At 32.5% G+C, this 17,761-nt stretch overlaps 1 long non-coding RNA gene across 1 annotated transcript; it reads left to right on the forward strand.

Moving 5' to 3' along the window:
* The first annotated feature begins 100 nt into the window (after window positions 1–100).
* LOC147409868 (uncharacterized) lies at window positions 101–7,855 on the forward strand. Its single transcript, XR_015175440.1, has 10 exons — window positions 101–560; window positions 662–746; window positions 850–929; window positions 3,871–4,223; window positions 4,386–4,504; window positions 5,061–5,277; window positions 5,368–5,562; window positions 5,650–5,696; window positions 6,868–6,923; window positions 7,072–7,855. It is a non-coding gene; the product is annotated as an uncharacterized LOC147409868 (long non-coding RNA).
* Window positions 7,856–17,761: the final 9,906 nt, after the last annotated feature.

The following is a 17,761-nucleotide window of genomic DNA, read 5'->3' on the forward strand; positions in this document are numbered from 1 at the left end:
ATAGGTGTTTGAAAGTTAAACAATAAATAATTATCAAAGAATGAGAATGAGAATGAAATTTTTCATTAATATCATAAATAAAAAATACTTGATTGACACTACAAAAAAGATAAGAATTAGAGGCTAAAAATAAGGGCGTCTATGTAAAAAGCCTTTAAAACAAGGGATTTGCCTGCGTTTTTTAGGAAAACGCCTCTTAAACCCACGAATTTTTTTTTTTTTTTTTTCTCTCCAAAATGTCGATCGATTTTAATGGCGTCTTCTCGTAACAGCCACAAAATCAAGAGCATGGGAGGCAATCTTTCAAAAACCGCCGGAATTTTTATATGCTCAGATTTAACGCTGATCGATTGGAGGCGTTTCCGGAAACGCCTTTGAAGAAGGAAGAACCGATGGATTTTTCTTTGCAAAATTTGAGGTAATTTTCTTCAATCGTCGAGGCATTTCCAACGGCCATTTAGTGAACCGCCATTAGAAACCCCAAATCAAGGCTCCGCCATTAGAGAGACGACGAATCGAGGCGTTTTCAACATGGATTCTGCGCGGGTTCCAATTTGGCGGTAATTTTTCGTTTCCTCTTCTCCTCCCTCACTCTCTCCCACTCCCACTATATATTTCTGTCCCATTCTCTAATTCTCCCATTCTCTAATGATTTATCAAGGTTGAAGACGAAGAAGAAGAAGAAAAAAAGTAAGAAGAAAGAGGGTTTTTTTTTCAAAACCCCAATCTGTCGATAGTTGGAACAGGTAAATTTTGTTTCCCATTTTCTATGTATCAATTGGTTTTCTATGAATTTTTTTTAATCGTTAGGTTCAACATTAATTCGAATTAATTTATTTTTTTTTTCAGAAAATTTTATTTACAGTATTTGGTTGATCAGAGAGAACCAAGTCTCCAAAATTTCCGTTGTATTGTTCGCTCTAAATAATGTAAGTAGTCACCCCTCTTCTCAAACCCTTTGTTGCTCTATTTTTCAATTTTTTTTTAATATTTCTTTTAATTTGTTTATGTTTGATGGTAATTTGTGCTGTTTTTTGAAGAAAAATGGAAGGTGTTTGAATATAAAATATTATAGATGATATTTATATATGTAATGTACATTAAATCTTATACATATTTTTATCAAATCGAATAAAGATCAAATTGGGACCGATTAAAAAAATACTATTTTTTCTATTGGATCAGATCTGAAAAGAATACATTATTTTGGAAATCTGTTTCTTTTTTCTTTCTTATTTTCATATTTTTATACTTGGGTAACATCTTGGATGGACTACACCCCACAACCCAAGTGGTTTAATGATCCTAATACCTAACAATTTAATTAATTTGCTTTGATTCAGTTATTGAAGTTAAGCTAGAATGAAATATAGCCAATTAGCTGGATTAATAGACTGAACCAATCAGTGAGATCTTTGGGCTGTAGCTCAATTGTTACTCATTAATAGCCCACCTGGTATGATTTTGTGCATGATTCCCACACTTTGCACAGTGCTTCTATCATATGCTGCCTTTAAATCCCTCCTTAATAAGATGGAATTTCATTGTGGGATTTCGTATTATAGATGGTCAATATGGATGGTGATTGTGACTCAGATTCTTACCATCATAGTATGTTGTATTGCAACTGGCTATAGATGGTTTACTGTGATGAACAACATTGACTTTAAGGAAATCTGTGGTAGCATAGGAGGACAAGATACACCAGATTTACTGCATATCGATGTTGCGTCAAAGTTCAAAAGACTAAAATTTTTACTAAATCTTAAATTTGGCTTTGGTGTTTTTGTATTAGAGATCATCATTGTAATGCTATTCCTTGCATTCTTGACTTTGTTTGCTGCATATGTGATAAGAGTCATTAAAAAATGCTTTGGGAAACAAAGAAACAGTGAAGCCATAGATTTGGTGAGAGAAAAACAACTCTATATCAAGTGGAATATGGGATTAGTACGCTGGAAACAGAAGAAAGCTGATGACGATATTAAGTGGATGGTCGAGAAATTTAAAATCGATTACCAAACTCATATCTTCCAATTTTTTTGCAAAACTGCCCCATCTCAAGAGTTACTAACTAACAGACTTCAATTTTCATCACAAGATAGAGTATCTTGTCTTTCGATGGTTATCCTTGTAAGAATGGCCATTGTTTCTTTTATCAACGAACTTAACGGTATGAATTAGTGGAAAATATAACTATTTGATAAAGAATGACCTACTATTATGAATGAGTTGATTCTGCAAGATTCATTCGATTTCATACCTATTGTAAATTAGATATTAAAGATATGCATGTTTCCTAACCTAAACTCTTTTTTTGTGCTTATATTCTGTTATTTGATTCCTAGTCAGTTTTTCAAACAGATCAATTTAATGACTAAATCCATTCCACTGTTACCTATCCTTTAGATAGGATTTATAACTTCACGTCTGATGTGATTGAAGCCTTAGGTTGAAATTATCTGCCATCAGATTTATATTTGCTCTTTATCATGAAATAGTTTTAAAAAAAAGTGGTGGCTGCTGGTGTTTCAAATGGTTAAGTACATACCTTCTGCCTACCAAATTTTGTCTATTCCTCCCCTGTCCTCATTTTGTAAACTTTTCTTAAATGATTAAAAAAAATTGTTAGATAAAAAATCATATAGCTATTTTCTTTTTGGTATGTGTAAGCATCAGTGAATGAACTTTATGATAAATTTGGCAACTTATAAGAAGTTGTGTTTCCATATATCTGAGAACTGTACATATAATTGAATTATGTTGACACATTGGGGAAGCTTCATTTTTTTTCACTCCCAATGTTTCTTTTTTGTTCACTTATGCCCTCTTGGTTTCCCACTTTTCTCATTGTTCACTTTTTTCCTCACCTTTGGCCCCACCTTAAATGATACATTAATTCTGCTTCCATATCAATCCTTAATTCCTTAACTGTACATATAATTGAATTATGTTTATTTTTACTTTATTTTTTTTCACTCCCAATGTTTCTTTTTTTCTCATTGTTCAAAATTTTTTTTTCTAATAAGTTCATTTACTAATGCTTACAATTCTGCTTCCATATATCACATACATTAATTATGTGATATATGTGATCATATATCACATAGCAATATGATCACACTTGCATCAAAAGTGGTTATATGCCAATTCATAAACCTTGGTTATGTCATATGATAGGATTATATATCACTAATCCTAACTATCATATTGGCCCATTTTAATTAAAAAAACGAGTATGAATTACAATACCATCAACACAAAAGGTTGCCTTGAATTTGTAATCAAAGTGATTCTATTGTTATTACTCAATTAGTAGTCTTTTTTTCCATTGTTGTTATAAGAAAAGTTGGAAAGTTGTTTTATTTTTTTTTCCATATATGAAAACGAGAAATGAAATCAAGAAACCTCACATAAAAAATTCTCATTGATGGGAGGAACTAAAAATATAATGAACAAATTCTGATTGAAATGACTAGAAAACACATTAGTTTGGAAATTCCAATTGGATTGCCAAGAACATATAAACCTTAAAACAAGATATAGCGAGATCACTGGTATTTATTCTTCATAGAATTCATAAGTCTTGCTCCTATCTGGTTCACTAATTAATAAGTCACCCCCTCGGAAAGTCCTACACTAATTTTTTGTAAACATGAACATCTTTATGTTCATGAATTCTTTTTTTATTTTATTTTATTTTATTTCATGATTTACATATGAATTGGGGTGTTGTTAGCAAAAGTTGGTGTGACAATAGAACCTCTATAATAATAGGCTTTGTGCTTGTACTTTATTTTTTCTTCTTTAATTATGTTTACTAATGATATAGTTAATATAATTGAATAGCTATATATACTATTATTGTAGGGCATGGTGAACCTAATGGTGGAGGCAACCAACATTCTAACAAATTCATGGGAGACTAAAATTGAAAGTGAGGTTGGAGTTGCTGACATAAGAGCTGATATGTTGGTGAATGATGGAGAGGAGATTGTTAGGGAGTCTGAGTGCCCATATTGCAGAAGATTGTTTTGTGCACAGTGTAAGGTGCCATGGCATTCGGAGATGGTGTGCGAGGAATTTCAAAGCTTGGATGAGAATGACAGAGGAAGAGATGATCTTAAGGTCATAGAGCTTGCTAAGGATAACAAATGGATGAAATGCCCCAATTGCAAGTTTTATGTGGAAAAGAAAGATGGTTGCTTACATATCAATTGCAGGTTAGTTTGTTTTCATTAATTTATTTCCTGACTTACTCCCTAGCTATAGCTACTACATAAATATTGCATTCTCTTTTGCTGGGAGATTGGGCTTTAATTAATTTGATGATGTTCATACATATAAGTAAATTAAAAATCTTTTATGGTTGCAATTTGTTGCAGATGTGGATTTCAATTTTGCTATCGATGCGGATCCAAGTGGACTCAAACCCATAGATGTTAATTCGATCACAAGGGGAGCTTTGAGATTTTGAAGGATTATAGTTGGGGAACAATTCAAGGTCCAGTAATGTCAGTACCTTATTAAATATAAAACTATGTATGCTGGTGTCCTTGGAAGATTAAGGTTGATGTTTTTATTATGTTTAATTTTCTTACTGTGCATGGAACTAGTTCAATATTTTAATTTAAATAGGAAGCAAATATGTATCAAGTCAGTTTTCATTCCCAAGAGAGTTTCTATTGTTAATTTGTCCACATTAATCTCTATCAGACCTTGCCCTACCATGATTCAGTGATGTAGCATCATTGGTCCATTCTTTTTTATATGATATTTGGGGCCTTACTTCAATTATGGACTAGACCAAAGTCTCATGTAGGCACATTGTTACAGATTATTATTATTATTATTTTGTGATTTGATACAGCATCCAACGTGGATTGAACTAAAATCTAGATTTGAGCAGGCACGTGGATAGCGACAAGCTGTGTAACAAAGACACAGACATGTGCATAGGTGTCCTGCATTGATATGTTGTAGAAAACCATGACTTAGGTGTCCTGTATAATAGAGGTGTCGCATTAGTTTCTCATGATTTTCTCCAATCCATGACTTAGGTGCTAGACAAATATTTAAAAAGATGGACGTAGGTGCCCTGGAGATTGGAGATTATCTTGGTACTCTCTTTATTTCACTCTCTTCTTATCTCGCCTATATTTTATGCTGTCTTTTGCTTTAGTTCACCTTTTTTTGTGCTGTCATCTGTATCCCATTTGATTACTTTCAACCATTGGAGCAATCTTTTCCGCAACAGATTTTGTTTGCACATTGCAGGTATGGAAAGACTTAAAAAGTTGTGTATTGTTTGAACTTCTCAAAATAGGAATAAACAAACACTATAGTTTATTTCATTTGCTGGTACAGGTGCTTAATCAGGATGAGACACCTCTATTATACAGTTTAGTCTTCGAGGAAGGTGTTGTTAATGATGCTACATCAGTGGTACTTTTTAATGCAATCCAGAGTTATGATCTCACTCACATCAATTCCAGCACTGCCTTGCATTTTGTTGACAACTTCTTATATTTATTTACCATAAGCACATTGTTAGGAGTGTTTGTAAGTCTCTCTCTCTCTCTCTCTCTCTCTCTCTCTCTCTCTCTTTCTTGTGTGTGTAAGATAAGCCTTCTTCTCTTTCTCTTGCAGAGTGGTCTACTTAGTGCATACGTTATTAAAAAATTATATTTTGGCAGGTTTGTTAATGACTCCACTGTTTACTTCTTATAGGCTATATCTTTAGAGTTATGTTTTTGTATTGGAAAATTTCTTTCTCTGTGTACCAAGTTAAATGTTGTTATCTTTACTTTTGGTACTTGGTATTTGGTAAAACAGTTTCCCTTAAAATTTTAGGAGGTAAAAATTGTAGTGGTTACCCCGTAGACTGCAGACTGTCTACCAGCCTCAGTGTAGCACATGTGGTGCATGTGCAAGAGAGTAGAACCTACCATTCTGTAAGGCTCCACCCTGTCTATGTATATCACATTTGGCACATCATCCTTGTAGTCTAACTGACACCACCTTCGTGTTTTTTTTTTTCCATAAAAGCTAAACTAAAACTTAGTAGCAATTAAATTAAAACTTGTTTGCAATATATGTTTCCCTACCCTCGCTCCCAAGTCCCCTCTTATACCACTCCCACTTTGTTCAACTAAGTTTGTAGTAAGACTGCTTCAACAATAACAAGTGTGAAATGGTGGACCCTCCTAATGCACCAAGTTTGAACTAGCCTTTTGGGGATTTGTTTGTTAATATTAAGACAATGAGATGAGCTCTAATCATTGACTGCATGTATCCTTTTTTCTCAGATCGAACACAATTAACTCCTATTAATTGTGACCAACCACAAGCCTTATCCAAATCTGTTTGTAGGAATATGGTCCTTTCAAGTCTTCCATTGGCGATAGTCAATGAGGTAGCTAGCAAGATGGATTTACATTTAGGGAATCTCCATGTACTTTATAAAAGGTTGCTCATTATTTAAGTCAGACACTTGGCAAGTATCTTGTCGGTGAAGTTGAATGTTTTTTTACTAGATGGACTTGGTTGTAGTGGCACCCTTGAACTTTCAAATCAAGGTTATTAATGTGGGGTTGATTAATGTAGGAGTTGTTTTTATGACTAAGCTGGGATTGAACCATGTCCTGGTTAAACTAACTCCGAAAGGATAGGGATATGTGAGTTTGAAACTTGATATGGATAGATATGGAACCTTATGACATTGAGTGGTATTGCTGGTCTCTGTAGTATTGTAAGTCGAAATTGCAGGTTCATATGTTAAAATGTATGCTAAGTGGACAAATTGGGTAAATAAATAATGGCCATCTTGTTTGATTTTATCCATTTATTTGTTTCTTTGTATTTCAGGGTGATCTTTAATGGTAATATGCCGAAAACAAGTGAGAGCATTCATTCACAAAAAGGTACAATGTGATTTTCTTTTACTTTCCATACTTCTGCATCACTTTCGCTAAATTGTTAAGTAGATTACTTACCCAAAACAACGAACCTCACGATATCCAAGTATTTTGGTTGTATATGATTTATGGCTTCACCATTTTATTTTGCCAGAGTGAGCATGGAAATGGGGTGGAGTATGGGAGATGATTGGCTTCAAGTGCACACTAAATCCAAGAATCATATCACATTTGTTTATAATTCAGAGAGTTGTCTCTTTTCTTATAGTGAAAATATTCGTGAATGCGTAATTTATTTTTGGATTTCATAGATACATTTTTGGTAGATTGTAGCTTATGTTTGGTAAAATATTCATTTACAGGTTGTGGTATCTTTTTATAAACAAGTGATAAGTGAAATTTGTAGTGCCAATAGCAGCTTTTTTTATTTATATAATTGTAGGTTTTATTTTGGAATGAATATTTTATTAATATTTTTTTTACAACATAAGAGGCGGTTTTGAACTGCCTCTAATGTTGTTTTTTTTTTAAAAACTAATTTGTTATTAAGGGCGGTTTTCAAACTGCCTCTAAAATATAAAAACTGCCCTCAAATAATAATATTTCGAGGCGGTTTTAAAATTGCCCTTAAATTATTATTATTAGAGGCGGTTTTCAAATAGCCTCTAAAATATAAGAATTGCCCTTAAATCATATTCTTTAGAGGCGGTTTTTAAACCGCCATTAAATTATTATTATTAGAGGCGGTTTTAAAATAGCCTCTATAAATATAAGAACCGCCCTTAAATCATATTCTTTAGAGGCGATTTTAAAACCGCCATTAAATTATTTTTATTAGAGGCGGTTTTCAAATAGCCTCTAAAATATAAGAAAATGCCTTAAAATCATTATTTAGAGGCGGTTTTAAAACCGCCCTTAGTCGGCCACTAAAAGGAATCAGCGACGCCACTATAGTGGGCGGTTTGACAAAACCGCCCTTAATCATATTGGAGGCGGTTTATTGGAAATTGGAGGCGGTTTAAAACCACCTCTAAATACCTCATTTTTTGTAGTGTGACTAATGGAAATAGAAACTTGTTTACATGGGTTTCTTGGTAGAACATGCTTTGTTCATTTTTTCATGTCTTAAAAAAGTGGGGGAAGTTCAAGTTTTTCTTATTTCCTTGAATCTCTCCTTAACCTCTCTCCCCTACATGCAACAAATAATGGCGTTGTAGGGTTAATGAGCCCAGAGAGAGAGAGAGAGAGCTTTAAAGCTCTTGGCTTCCCTCTAAGATTTTAATAATGTATATAGCTTTTTATAAATCAATTTTTTTTATAAGCAAGCTCTTTATAAATCATATTTAATGGATGAATCAATTTTTTTCATTTTGTTATTCCGTTTAACAGATTTTAAGAACGTTTTGATTTGCAATGGAGTAGGGATCTCTTCATCGAGTATAACATGTATGCCTTCTATATGTATTTCTCTTTATTGTCTTTCAACAATTTTATTACCTAAGATATTGCAAACAATTCTATGAGTGTAATGTATTTTCTCCCCATAAACGCAAGTTATCACTATAAAATTTTAGGTTTTTAGCGGGGGTAAAAAACCGTCGCAAATACCAAAAAATCATCGCTATTATCAATAGTGACGGCTACGTGTAATGCCACTATAGGTGGCTTAGCTAAAGGCAATATTGAGTCCTATAGTGGTGGTCAAAAACTGCCGCTAATTGATGTATTACCGTCACCATAGATATAAATGAATTTCTATAGTGACAGTAGTGGCCGCCGCTAATTTATTTTTTACTATAGTTACAAATATGATTTGAATACCTATAGTGGCAGTAATGGCCGCCGTTAATTAGTTTTTTACCGTAGTTATAAATACGGTTTGAATGCTTATAGTGGCAGTAATAGCCGCCGCTAATTAGTTTTTTACCGTAACTATAAATACAATTTGAATGCCTATAGTGGCAGTAATGACCGTCTCTAATAAGATTTTTTTTTAATTTTTTTGTTTCTTTTATTTTAAAATTATTTGTAATTAAATACCTATTTTTATACAATCTGTTAATTAAACACAATTGTTTAGTAAATCAAATTAGTTAAGAGACAAGTATAACAAAATAATAAGCTAATTGAATTAAGAGTCAATGCTTATAAATCCATGTTTGATGTTAATATATCCATGTTTGTTACTCAAAAAACAAAAACTATCTATCATGGTGGTTGTTGTGGGCACTGATCATTATCAAGTTGATTGTGCCGCTCATCAACCTATAATTCATATACATTAATCAAAATAGTCATATCAATCAATATTTATTTATTAATAAAATATTTTAAAACACAACATATTCAATTATCAGTGAGAATTATATAATATTATATTATAATTAATTTATACCAATGTTGTCTGCCATGCATTTTCCTTCACTGATTCTGGCATCGCATGCCAATCAAGGATATCAATGGGAAACATATGGCTATCGCGGGCCAATATACCCAAGTATCCTTGGAGCTTAGACACATCCTTCCCTACAAGCTGTCTATAGCTATCTCGCACTATTTCAAGCATTTCTCCTGGCTTTAGATTCTGTAATGAGAGGCATCAAGTGCGGTCTCTTTTTCTCTTCGATTTTGTCCTCTCACCAGATAAACTTTGTCCAGGTTCCATCTGCAAATGTTAAGTGCAATAAAAATCGGATCAATCGAAATATATTCTCAGAGTAGTGAGTATTTTGATTTGTTATTCCATTTCAGATATTATTTCTTATGTTCACACAAGATTTATTCTAAACTAGTGTACTTTCATATATATATATATATATATATATATATATATATATATATATATATATATATATATTTCAGCTGATATAAACTTACTGAGTGGTTTCTAAATTTTGGTCTTGGGACTTGTATATCTTCCTCAACAAAAAACATTAACTCTCTCACAGAACTCACTGGGATTTGCTGAGAATTCTACATTAAAAGGTCCCAATTGCCACATGACCATACACAAACATTCTTCAACCCCATGAATTGGTCATAAGGATTCACTCTTTGTTATTTCAAAAGAAAGACGACTTAGTAGTGGTTCAGTCAATAATCCTCTACTAAGTACAAATTGGGTTTCAAACCACTCATAATGAATTAAACCCCATAGGAGGATTGAAATCATGTTTCGAACCTGAATAATTGTTGAAGGCTTTCTAGCTTGAATATGGTAAACTAGCCACTGATTGTATAGATATGCGATCTATCCCTTGGTGAATCTAAACACAAAAAAGATAAGTTTGATTGGTGATGTGTATCCATTGATAATAACATTGACTTAAGAATGATTTCTAATCGAAGGATTTGAGTTCTTTTTCAAGAGATCAGATGTAGTGGATACAAGTTATCAAACACTATGATTTTTGGTACATAGCCATTGATCTTGTACTCCTTAACCATATCACTTTCCACAACTTAAAAAGGCCATCACAAAAAAAAACTAGAGGGCATCGAGTAGTAACACCTTCATATACAAATAAAAGAATATGGATCCACTACTATTGTTCTAAAACTAACAATCCCGACTCATAGTGAAGATAGCAGCAGTGGTACTAAAAAAAACACTCCCAGACACATATGACTTTGAGACTATCAGAAGCCAATATTCGTTCCCAGACAAACAACAAGCTCTAGATGTGGTATCCTCAGTTTCATGTCCTACAATAACCATAGTCCCATTACGAGGACTATCAAATTAAACAAAATAAAGCGACCACACCTTTGTTCAATGATTTTGCACTTTAGAAGAGATCCACTTTCTTTTTCTACATGTCTTGTTTCCACTTGGGCTGCCTATAGAAAGCTTATTTTACCATGACCATAACAGTTTGGAACTCTTTGTCTAACAGATAAGCCTGTTAAATTGAACAAAATAGAGAAAAAAAATAAGGAAATAAGGAATATGTAGGCTATAAAGCTGGCAATCAATGAAATCAGACCCAAAATGGTTTGTTCCTTCATTATAGTTGGCAAAGGCTTTTATATATATATATATGTATGTATGAAAGACAGATTTTCTACTGATCATATTGATTATTTTGAGAGATACATTTTGACTAGTGTGTTTTATTGGTTGATGCTCGCCAGCGAATTGTATCCGAGCATGTCGACATAATTGATAACCTTATAATTTCTGTTTCGGTAACTTCGATTTAACCATAATACTTTGAAGCAAATTAAACTTTTATGTTTCTTTCTTCAATATTTATCACTATGACCTTCTTTATCTTAGATAGGTCCTCTTAATAAACAATTTTTAAAATTGAATGACAAGAATGCATGGAATGCAAAAGATGTTGCTGATTCTGTCTTATCTGACAAGCCTGCACTGGTATTTGGTCTGTTCAGCTCTTTACGTGACACAGCCTTAAGTTTGCAACAATGACCCATGGGCCTTATTAGAACTCAGGGGGTCAGAACCACTTTCTTTTGAGTAACCCATGGCTGATTTGGATCTTCTAATGTACTATGACCTCCATCAATTGGATAGACCAAATCGAAAAGTGTAACCATTGACTAAGTACAGTAGTGAGGTCCAACAGTCCGTGATGGGAGGCTTCTCCAAATTGTATGTAAAAAAAAATCACCTTATAAACTCAATACTGGCTTGAACTCACATTCTATTTACTGTTCAGCGTGTCACCTCCGCATAACGCTTGGTAGAGAGTTCTGTTCTTGATACACATTCAAGCAAAATAAGCTCAGAAGTCAATTGCATTATCTAGGATTTGTTGTTTTTGTTGTTGTAATCCAATATGCTAGTATCAACCTGACCAAACTGAATGTTCATTCTGACTAGTGTGTTTTACGGTGATCAATATACATGAAAATTTGTTTGATAGGCATACCTTAGAAAGTATAGCAACCACAATAGCAGAAATGCAAGGGATCTCTGAAAGTGCCATCGATCTGCGGGGTATACAGATCCGCTTTTGACTTTTGAGGTTTGGAAGTCACCACATAGTTATTACGGTCTAGGAATCGAACACTGACTCTAAAATGTAAATAACACTAATCTATGAAAGAACATACGGGTCTGAGGATCATGTTACAGGGTTGGAAGGTGTTAGGCACCAACCCCGTCCGATAAATGCCGGTATCTACTTTTTCCAAATAAAACTATATTGCTAAAAAGTCTTAAATAATAAAATAAATTTTTTCACCATTACGAACGCAACAGTTTTGTTTCCTCAGAGCTAATAGAACAGCTTCTCGTACATCACTCATCGCTTCATTCTATCACCGGATCTGATTTATGATCTCCAAGTTAAGGTATCTTCCTTTTAGATCTATGAGTTTTCTTATTTTTATAAATTTCAATGTGTTTTATAAGGGATTTTAGGTGTTTATTAAGCTAAAGTTGGGGTATGGATGTTAAGTAAGGAGTTAAGGCTTCAAAATTAAGATTTTGATGAGGCTTCTTGACCTACTTTTTCTAGGGTTTATTTTTTTATCTGCGAAAATAGGTTGTAGAGACTCCTATTTATAGATTTTTTAAGAATTTTTTAGATACATTTAGAGTTAGATTATGTTTCTTTTAGATAGTTTTAGAGTTTAATTAGAATTATATTAGATAGTTTTAGAGTTTAATTATGTTTGTTTTAGATAGTTTTAGAGTTTAATTAGAATTCTATTAGATAGTTTTAAAGTTTAATTAGAATTCTATTAGAGTTAGGGATTGACTTTGCTTTTATTAGATTAATTAGAATTTTGACTTTGGTCTTATTAGATTGATTAGGGTTTAGGGTTTTGACTTAAGTCTTACTTGATTGACTTGATTTTAGGGTTTTGACTTAAGTCTTACTTGATTTTCTTGATTTTATAATTTTGAATTTAGTCTTACTTAATTGACTTTAATTTTAATTAAAATTTCACTTTACATTAATTAATGTTTTAATTATTAATTTCAAAATTTTTAATAATTAAAATTATAAAATTACTATTTTACCCTTGAAGAGGACTTTTTGCGTTTTAAATCATTTTTCAATGTTCCAAGATATTTTGAAATTAATTTTTCATATATAATTCAATGGAAATATTGGTTTGTGTCATTTATGAAATTTTTTATGTAAAATGATCGTGAACTATATGAGGGGTATTTTCGTAATTTTGTCAAATTTTGTAAAAATTGGTGAAATACTTTATTTGATTTCGATTTGTTGTTTTATGTGTTTTAAAGGATTTTCCTAAGCGTAAGGGGACTCTAAAGATGTTTTGATGTTAGGGGTATTTTGATAATTTGATCATTTTTTAGTGATTTTTATCGTAAAACTTCTTTTTGTCTGCAAGATGATGATTTATGTATTTTTGGAGTTATGTTTTCCTAGCGTAGCATAGTTTCTACAGTTTTGTTAGTTTGAAATACCTCATCTGAATTTCTAAAACATATCCAGTAACAAATAAAGCAGTGGACTAATCATCCATCATTGACGAGTTGATTAATCAGGCGAATGCGAAAATGGGATGTCTATAGATGCCCCTCTTTGGCAAAGGGTTGAAGCAAAATTAGATAGCAAATCTATTTTGGTATATAGTGCGATATCCGAATGTCAAAGTTAGTGACAGTTCATTTTACAGCCTGATTTAATAATTCGTCTGGACATTCGGATCATTGAAGGTAAAACTCTCCCTAAACTAAAAGGTGTCAGGTCTTGAAGTGCAAGCTCTCATTAACGGTGTCAGATCCTCGAATTTTAGAAAATTATCCTTAATTAATGCAAAAGTGCACGTGTGTGCAATGGTGTGATGCTTACTGAGTAAAAATGTGTCAGGTCCTAGAGATCTTCTCTCACTGATAATAATGATTCAAAATTGAAATGTGGTTATGCAACGAAAGCAATCATAGCAAGGTTGAACAATGATGTAATTGGAGTCATAACATTGTAGGAATTTCGTTAAATCCTATTTGAAATTCTTTTTTAGAGTTCGAAAAAGTTTTAGTCTCGTTTATCGGACTCGAGCCTATTATAACAACGCTTCTCAAGCTAAGGAACTTAAACAATCCTGTTAATTCATTCTATGATTCAAAAAAATTAGAGTCTCGTTTCTCGGAGTCAAACTTATTAGAGTTATGCTTCTTGGGCTAAGGTTTACTAGAACTTAAACAATCCTATTAATTCATTCTATGATTCAAAAAAAGTTAGAGTCTCGTTTCTCGGACTCGAACTTACTAAGCCAGGTTTCTCGGGCTTAGATTTATAAGAACTTAAACAATCCTATTAATTAATTCTATGATTTAAAAAAAATTGGAGGCTCATTTCTCAAACTCGAACTTACTAAGCCACGTTTCTCAGGCTTAGATTTATAGGAACTTAAATAATCCTATTAATTCATTTATGATTTAAAAAAAAGTTTGAGTCTCATTTCTTGGACTCGAACTTACTAAGCCACGTTTCTCAGGCTTAGATTTATAGGAATTTAAACAATCCTATTAATTTATTCTATGATTCAAAAAAATTGGAGTCTCGTTTCTCGTACTCAAACTCAGTAAGTCACGTTTCTCGGGCTCAGATTTATAGGAAATTAAACAATCTTATTAATTCATTCTATGATTTAAAAAAAATTGGAGTCTCGTTTCTCGGACTCGAACTTACTAAGCCACGTTTCTTGGGCTAAGATTTATAGGAACTTAAACAATCCTATTAATTCATTTTATGATTCAAAAAAAGTTGGAGTCTCATTTTTCGGACTTGAACTTACTAAGTCACGTTTCTCGGACTTAGATTTATAGGAACTTAAACAATTCTATTAATTCATTCTATAATTTAAAAAAAGTTGGAATCTCGTTTCTCGAACTCGAACTTACTAAGTTACATTTCTCGAGCTTAGATTTATAGGAACTTAAACAATCCTATTAATTCATTCTATGATTCAAAAAAAGTTGGAGTTTCGTTTCTCAGACTCGAACTTACTAAGCCATGTTTCTCAGGCTAAGATTTATAGGAACTTAAACAATCCTATTAATTTATTCTATGATTCAAAAAAAGTTGGAGTCTCGTTTCTCGGACTCGAACTTACTAAATCACGTTTCTCGGACTTAGATTTATAGGAACTTAAACAATCTTATTAATTCATTTTATGATTAAAAAAAAGTTGGAGTCTCATTTCTCGGACTCGAACTCAATAAGTCACGTTTCTCATACTCAGATTTATAAGAACTTAAACAATCCTATTAATTCATTCTATGATTCAAAATCGACCTCAATGTTTGAAAGATCGAGCCTTTATTAACTTATCATGCATTTGGATTCATAATTATCATTGGACTTCATCAGATTTTTAAGTAAGATTTTTCTTTTTATCATGTGATTAAGAACAAAACGTTGGAATTAAATGAATTTAAAAAATACCCATAGTTTTAAGGTTGGCTTTAACTGAAATTTGACTACGAGACTGATGGATGGATTACGCTTGCAAAATATGGACTCTGATGTATGACAGATAGAAGAACTGACATTCCTTTAAATTTAAGACTCTTAAGATTATCATATATGTAATAAGGGATTGATCATTTTCTTTCAAATTTCTTTTGAAAAATGCTTGAGCTGGACTTAAAAAATCTTGATAAATATTAGAATGGAAGATCTTTCTTTTAAAAGTGGTTAATGATTCTACATCTTCCATTAACGAACACTTGAACAAGTAAACATACTCTTGAAGATCTTACAATGTTAAAGATGACTTCCGATTTTTTCGACTTCAACATTGTCTTTGTTGGATGTGAACTCTTGGTTGAAAAAAAGAATGTTGTGGCTTGAATGATTCTGCATTTCCTAGTTTCTGCACAAGCTTCCTTATGAGTTTTTCTTCTTGATGAGACCTTTCCTCCCATTTGATGATGTCTTAATTTTTATTTAGGTTGCCTTTTTCAGGTTTTCAACCTAACAGATTTTTTTTTCTTTTTCTAAAGATGCCTTGATTTTTGTCTAGGTCGTCTTTTCAGATTTTCAACCTAGTAGGTTTTCTTTTTTATGGTTATATCCTAACTTTTGCCTAAGTTGCCTTTTTGGGTTTTTGACTTAGCGGGCTTTTCTTTTTTCTCGATGATCTTGAATATTCAACTCGATAGCTTCTTGGTTCCCTACACCTTAATCGAGTCAATTAGTATTCAGGAGGATTTAATAGGTGGGCTTAGGATATGATTTAGAAAGAAAGGATAAAAGACTCGACTTCCCAAAATGCCTCTAGTCTAATATTCTCTTTTTTGTCATTCTTTTCTATAAATTCTTTTGACTCTTTTTTTTTCTAATGCCCCTAGTTTGACATTATTTTCTTTTCTGTCAATTTTTTCTATTGTCCCTAGTTTGGCATCCTCTTATTTTGAACATTTCAATAAAGGACTTTCCTTTTGGATGGTATTTTTCTTAAGAGAATATATTTTTTTGCGTGACCGGGCTTGAAGTAACTTATCAGGTTGCCTACGTACCCCAAAGATTTCTTTTTCTTTTGGGATCAGGTTAAAGCGTAGTTCATACTTAGATTTCCCTCCCGAGGTTGGTTGGTGTGTTTAGAAAGAAATAGGCTATTTGATTTTTTTTAGAGGCTGCGAGGGGCTAAAGAAAGTTTTTTTTTGGTAAGATAGGGAAATGGTTTGACCAAAGAAGGTCTCCTTTAGTGAAATGTTAATTGATTTGGTCAAAGTTCTAGGAACTCGATATCTTGATTACTTTGTCGAGTATGGTCTTCTTTTGAGAAGAAGTAATCTTCAATCTTCTTCTGAGAAAGAGTAATTTTCAATCTTCTTCTACAAAATTGAGTGTGATTGAGTTCTTTGTATTTAATTGTTCAACTTTTCTAAAATTTTTAGAAAATATTTTATTGTGAATGAGAACTTTCTCTCTCGAGTGAAAAACATGATGATCCCTTCTTGTAGGTCTTAGCACCTTTGTCGATGGTTTCAACTGCATCATTCTTAATCGATGAACTTTGACTTTGAAAATTATCATTGACTTTATATCCTCATGAGACTATATAGGAACGTTGTTGAGCTTCTCAAGTAAGTTTATTATTCTTTCATATTCCTCTGAGGATAATGTAGTACCCATTTGCACTTTTTTAAGTATACTATTTAATTCTAATATTTATCAAATTTGATTAGTGAGCTTTGAGGCATTCCTCATATCCGATTTTATGTTCACATCATTATTGTACACATGATAATCAAAAACTTCTATATTTTATTGAAATTGAAAAACATAGACTGACAAACTTGACTAAAACTTGAAAGTTGAAGAAAGATTAACGTAACTAAAATAACTAACTAGATTTAAAGACTAACGAACACTGGATTGAAATTCAAAGAAAACTCAAGGACAATTATCTACAAAGCAAGAAGGTTCTTCTGGGTGGATGGACATAATACTATGGTTCAAGGGTAGAATACATGGATTTGACATTGGTACTTTCGTTAGACAACTCTTTTGATAGTCCCGAAATAGCACAGATGACGATTTAAAACATTTGGGAACACCTAAGATTAAGCATTTATTCTAAAGGTTTGACTCTTAATCACATGATTAAAATTTTGAGATTAGCCTAAGTCCGGTGAGAAACATTGAATCCAGTTGTACTATAAGTCTATAGTGACCAAGAAGATGAAAAAGATTTGTCACGGGTCTACCCCTGATTGGGAGAGAACCTTTGATCAGACAAAATATTTTGACCGTACGATTGAATCTATTTAGTATAAAATGGTCTAAATCTTTGAAAGTAAAACCAAATGATCCAACTGGTTTAGTGTTGATCAGTTTGATCCATTTATTGATTGGCCCAATTGATTTACATTTCACATATTAGGT

The sequence above is a fragment of the Akebia trifoliata genome, chromosome 2 (assembly GCF_017979445.1).
Source record: "Akebia trifoliata isolate Shusen 1 chromosome 2, ASM1797944v1, whole genome shotgun sequence".
NCBI classification, from domain to species: domain Eukaryota; kingdom Viridiplantae; phylum Streptophyta; class Magnoliopsida; order Ranunculales; family Lardizabalaceae; genus Akebia; species Akebia trifoliata.